The sequence below is a fragment of the Rhagoletis pomonella genome, unplaced genomic scaffold, assembly GCF_013731165.1.
Source record: "Rhagoletis pomonella isolate Grant_MI unplaced genomic scaffold, Rhpom_1.0 Rhpom_scaffold_01631, whole genome shotgun sequence".
Taxonomy (NCBI): domain Eukaryota; kingdom Metazoa; phylum Arthropoda; class Insecta; order Diptera; family Tephritidae; genus Rhagoletis; species Rhagoletis pomonella.
This window is the reverse complement of record NW_023460185.1, coordinates 27921-34132: the sequence shown is the minus strand read 5'-3', so window position 1 is coordinate 34132 and position 6212 is coordinate 27921. Positions and strand designations below refer to the sequence as shown.

Genomic DNA, 6212 nt, shown 5'->3' with positions numbered 1-6212 from the left:
GTCAGCATTGGGTGGTAAACATCTGTGCTTACTCCTGTTCGTTGGGGTATATGGGTGTGTAATGGGGATGGCCTGCAGTGCTATGCTTTGAAGTGTTGCACATTAATTGCCTGCAATTAGTGCTGGGCACGATTTTTCTCACTCACACTTCTAGCAGTTGCTCACTGGCGGAAGCGTTCATTTTTCCTTTATACTCATTTCATAATTTTCTCATTTGCTTTATACATTCATACATATTTCACTTTTGTACAAAATAATGCCCAAAAATTGGAGCATAATGTAATTAAGTGTAATTTTTAATTTGTAATTTTAAGTAATAATAATTACTATTTCAACAGAATGTATATTAGCTTACCCACAATCTGTACGCACAATGAAAACCTTGTACGTTGATGATTTTGTTGTTTTGCTTATGAAGAGCAGTAGAAGTGGCGATCAAGGTTTTTGCCGTACTTTTACAGTTCTTTATGCTGAAAGTAGAGAAAATGAAACCAGTTTAGTAACACAACCAATGTAAACACAACAGCATAGTGAACTCAAAGGTGTACAAGGACAAATCAGTGATCAATTCGCTTGGGGTTTTACAAAATTAATTGGGGCATGATAATTGCATATTGCTTTGAGTTTAGAATCAGTATTTGTGTGTACAGTAAACAAAGTGAAATGTGCTCATATTTAGCTTACAAATTTTATTGTATTTATTTACTAGGCATTAAATAGAAGTTCGCTTTTCAAATTTTATGAAAGCTAAAATAATAGCCCATTGTTTATAAAATATTCTCTTTGAAAACATGAACTTTAATAAAAAAATGAGTGAGCCCGCAGTGTGCTTAATACCAATATTGATATTAACAGGTGAGAATAGGTGGCAACTCTAATCAAAAATATTTTCAAACTAAATTTTTCCTAAAACTCTTTCGCGTAACACTCATATTTTAATAGTTCATTTAATTTGTCTATAAAATAAATAAACTTGACTTTTAAAATAGGTGGCAACCCCTTTAAAATTATTTTCAAACTAAAATCTTTTAAGTCTAAAATTGTCATACATATTTCAATTAACTAACGAAATAAGTTGAATTTGATTTTTTTAATGTGGCAGCAATCCTGAATACAGTTCAGAAATAAAGCCTGTTCGAAGAACTCATTTGACTTTAACTTTTTCAGCAGATGGCAACACTCTTCAAACCCATACAAAATTCTAAAGGTTCAAACTAAAGATTTTTTAACACTCTTTCGTATTACACCCACATTTTAGTATTTCATCTAGCTTGCGTATAAGTTAAATAAAATTGACTTTTCAAACAGGTGGCAACCCCGTCAAAATTTTTTTTAAACTAAAAACTTTTTAAATCTTTTACGTCGGAGATTTTCGTACATATTTCAATTAACTAATGAATTGAGTTGAATTTAATTTTTTAAACGTGTGGTAACTCTCCTAAATACAGTTCAGAAATAAAGCGTTTTCAAACCATTATCAATTGATACCCTTTTTTTAGTAACTCATTTGACTTATTAAATAGTTGGAATTTAACTTTTTCAAAAGGTGGCATCACTCTTCAAACATCTCAAACGATTTCTATATGTTTAAACTGAAGATTTTTGAACACTCCTTCTGTTGACACCCGCATTTTAATACTTTATATAAGTAGTGTATAAGTAAACCAAATTCGACTCTTAAAACAGGTGGCAACCCTATTCAAAATATTTCCAACCTAAAATTTACCGCAATAAATTTTGTACACCGAAAGTATGAGGCAACCATTTTTCACGGATTTCCGCTTGAATGCTCACATGTAATGCTTACAATAATGAAAAAACTTCCCGAATCAGCAATTCATTTTATTTCATTACAGTACATTTTTCTGCAATCAGACACTAAATTGACTGTCAACAAAATTCAGCAAACAAATTGCAAAACGGACAAATGGACAATCAAGTGACAATTCGATGTTTATAACTATTTGCAAAGCAATCGCGTTCTAACGGGAAAGGAGGAAACAAATTCGAAGCAACAACCAGGAAGAAAATATAAATGCAACAAAAAGGGAAAATGAAAAAGTAACACAAATTACAGAAAAATGAAAATTCGGGATTACAAGCGAAATTAAGAGATAATCTGGTTGCAAGCGTAGTAAGAAAAAAAATCGAAGTAGAGGGAGGAAATAGGAAAAAATTATCATGTGCACGCATAACTTTCTCGCTAACAAAGTATTGAGAAACCATAGAGGCAAAAAAAAAATAAAAAGTACGACGAGCTGCCAAAACTTTGCACGCACTAAGCCACCGAGCCAGTGAAGTCAATCAGTTGCTAAGTAAATTCACTCACTCACTCAACGTTAATGAAAACATATTTAGTGCAAAAGTTTTTGTGGATTTCGCCTTAAATGCGTAGATATGAGACTAAACGCTTTTGCTTTTACATACATATGTTTGTGTGGGTGTGAAATGTATGTACATACATATATGTATGTAGTTGCGTTTCCCCTCCCCAAATGTGTGTTTAAGTGCCACTGCGTATACTTAATTTTGATGGCAATAAATAAAACTAACTATGCTGAAAGCCATCAAATACAATGCCACTCAACTAAAGTTAGAAAGACATTAATGGCAAAAATATTGGACGGAAGAAGATGAGAGGCTTTGGGTTGAAAGCTTTTTTCTACAGTTTTTGTTATCAACTTTTTTTCGTAGCGTAGTCTATACACAGCTGTGAATGTATGTATGTATGTCGTTTGGCATATATTAAATGATGGAAATATATCTTAAAAAAGTCAAGAAGCCGATTTTGTTTGCTGCGCTGCTGATACATACTCGTACATGGACACATATGGCAGTTTCTCATAATTCATACATGCTGTGATGAAGTCCGGCCGCTTATCCTTGGCATGCCATTTCGTCCAACCACTACAATCGCTCGCTTCTGAATCGTTTACTTTTATGCTTTTAGCTCAGCCACATCCTCACATCGGTTCGCCTCCACTTCCAACATCCGCTTCCTTTTTTTCACGCTACATGCCTCTCTACTGTGACCAGTTGCGGCTTCTAAATTCCATTTTTCTGCTCTGCACCAGGCTGTCCCTAAATCGCTACGTCCATTGACAAGTTTTGTTTATTTATCTCTGTTTTTTTTTTTGCTTCGACCCATCGTTGCCGCTAACCTCAGCAGTGAGTTCAATTTACGCGCATTTACTCACTCTTTGTGTGTTGCTTGAAAGATTTATTGCCGCATGTCAGTTTTTATAAACACACACAAAACAAGCTCTATGTGTGTATGTATGTACATATGTATGTGCAAGGACCTTTTTGTGTATGTGCGCACTTCCTTTTCCTCTCGTGTCATTGCTCTGTATTAAATGAGTTTTATTTTTCACATTTTTCCCAACTGCAACTTCTGTTTCTTGGCTATTTTGTTGTCATGCTTTTGGTTTTTTGTTGTACCTACATTTTCTTGCTGTTGAGGTAATGGCCATTTTTTCAATGCTTGCTGGTAATAACACTGAGAAAGAACATGTGTTATGGTGACATAACTGTAACTGTTTGGTCGGTATAAATTTGCCTACACGTAAGTTTATTTTTGAAGCCATTTTTCTTTCAATGGCATTGCTTGTTCATTGTCTTCGGATGGGAATGGCTCATAGCATAGAATGGCGCAATTGTTATAAACTTTGGAGCTTCTCAAGCTGAAAGTTTCGATTAAAGACCCTGCTGAAGGCACGTTTTACAACAGAACGCCCGTGAAATATTTTCCGAAAGAGCATATCGATATCTGCGTGAAAGATCAACCTACCTCCGCAGCCAGTTCGAAAGCGCTCTATCTCAGAAAACTTTTCAAGAATGCCCTACTTCATAATTTGATTGAAAAAACGCTCTATCTTAGAATTTGTTTGAAGAACTCCCTATCTCAGCTGCCGATTCAAAAGCGCCCTATCTCAACACATTTTCAATGTATTCCATTGCCATTCTCAAAAGGAGATTAACTCCAAAATACTACAATATGTTTGCATAATATTTCTTTTCGACTGCTATAAGGTTAGGTTGAAATGGTTGCCGTTGAGCACACCAGCACACTTAGGCCCTCAATCGGACTCGTTGTGAAACCATATGGGTTCTCTTTAACTCTGCAAACCAGTATGTGTAGTTGACGAATTTGAGCAATCGCCTTATCTTCATAACCGCTAAATCCCTCAGGTCTCTAAACGTTCCAGCACCAATGAAGCTCAGTTTACTCCTTCGCAGTGCGGGACATTCAGGTCCTGCTGATGCCATTAATCGGCACCTAGAGTGTGTCCGCGTGATATAGGTTGATATGTCCCATCAACAGACCCCTTACAAAGGGGATTTCCTCTCTGCCCCCTCGCTCCTTTGTTGAGCTAGCAGATAGCGAGCGGCATACCTGACCACTTCCTGCGAGCTCATCCACCATCTCATTGCCTGATATACGTCGTTGTCCCGGTGAAGAACGAACTTCTTTATCACCGCATTAAGTGCTGCGACACTTCACCGGAGGGCCCCGCCCGCTGAATTTTGCTTTCTCCATAACACCTATGGGCTGTATGTTTAGCATCACATTCATCGCTTCCGTGAGCGTGGTACGTAGGATCCCACTGATCGATAGTTGGGCCGTTCTTTTTATTTTCCGTAGTGTAATTGTGGCAGATTTCTTGGTTAAAACAAGCCACCCGACCACTATTCCATTAAAAGGTATTGGCCTGACTACAGCCATATATAGCCAATGCACAATACTGGAAGACATGCCCCATTTATGCCAAATTACATCTTTACAGGTGAATAGAGCCGCTTTACTAGATTTCTGCGCACGTTCAAGTGTTTTCTGTGCTCAGTTTAGTTTCTTATCCATTATGAGTTTCTCATAATTCGAATATTCACTTATCGTGATTTCAGTGTTCGCCAGATTTGGTGCCTTTAATCGTGGAACCTTGTAGCTTTTGTTAAATAGTATAAGTTTATTCTTGTTTAGGCTTACTCCTAAGCTGTTTTAATTGGCCCACTTTTACACCCTCCTTAGTATTACTTGCATAACATCGGAGATTGTTTGCGAGAACTTTCCACTTACACCTTTTGTAAGGTCGTCAGCATACGCTATGACATTGCAGCTTCCCCCTTTCCATGTCTACAAATAGTCGGTTTACTGCCAAGACTGATAAGAGAAGGGAAAGGACTACACCCTGCTGACGAATATGCTCGAGCTATCTAATTGTGGTTCCACATACGGGATACTTCGTAAATTAGGGAAGTATTTTCTAATCGGCAAAGCTTTTGATGCCTGCAGAAATATGTAGTTTCTATTAAGATTTTGTTATTATAGCACATTTAACGTGCTCTAACACAGTTTGACAAAACGTTAAGGCATGCAAACGCTTATTAATGTATGTAAACATGAAAAAAATACCATCTCTCCTCCTAAACTGGAACAAAAATCACTTGCTTTTTTATATCTCATCAGCTTAGAAATTTCTTTTTTTACTTTACCTATTTATTTCTTTTGTATTGTTAATTTTTTATATCATGCTTTTTTTCTTCTACTCTCTAATGGGCAATTTATTTGTATTTGACCTTTGTGCACACTTTTTATATGTAGCACTCATACGCACTGGTTGCCGCTGATAAGCGCAGCAAACGAACAACGATTTGTCCGTTATTTTCTTACTTTCTGATAGGCTGTTGAGCATGAGAAACTTTAGTCGTTTGGTTTGTGGAAATGAAAATAAATGACAGTTGAGGCATACAAGAGAATAGCGTATAAGCCCAGGGGGAATTTGAAAATTGGGGAATAGAAAGTTAGAAAAATCATATACATACATACACTGATGGTTTAAAAATACATAGCCAGAAAATATTACAAATGGCGAAATTGAGAAATTTTTGGCAAAGTCCTTAGAAAAGTTTGAAAAAGTTCGCTTTTAAACTCGACAAATGTTCAATTAAATTTATTAAGAATTATTTTTGCAAATAAATTACATATGTACATATAAAATACGTTTATGTACATCCATACATTACAAGAACATTCTTGTTTTTTTTAATCTTCCACAACCATATTAAAATTTATTTGCAAAACTCTGGAGTGCCATAAAACTTTGGCGCGCTCACAGCGCTTATTGTTGCTTGCTATACAAGCATAAATACGATTCCGCCACAATCACAATTTCATTGATATTCTCGCTAACTACATTCTTCCGTTTGCCTGC

The 6212-nt window shown here is 36.1% G+C and overlaps 1 long non-coding RNA gene across 1 annotated transcript in view; it reads right to left on the bottom strand.

The window, feature by feature from the left end:
* Positions 1-355: 355 nt before the first annotated feature.
* The window catches only part of LOC118752545, a 32988-nt gene continuing 27131 nt past the window's right edge, over positions 356-6212 (bottom strand). Inside the window, exon 2 of the long non-coding RNA XR_004994702.1 lies at positions 356-470. This is a non-coding gene — a long non-coding RNA (uncharacterized LOC118752545). The remainder of the gene's footprint in view (positions 471-6212) is intronic.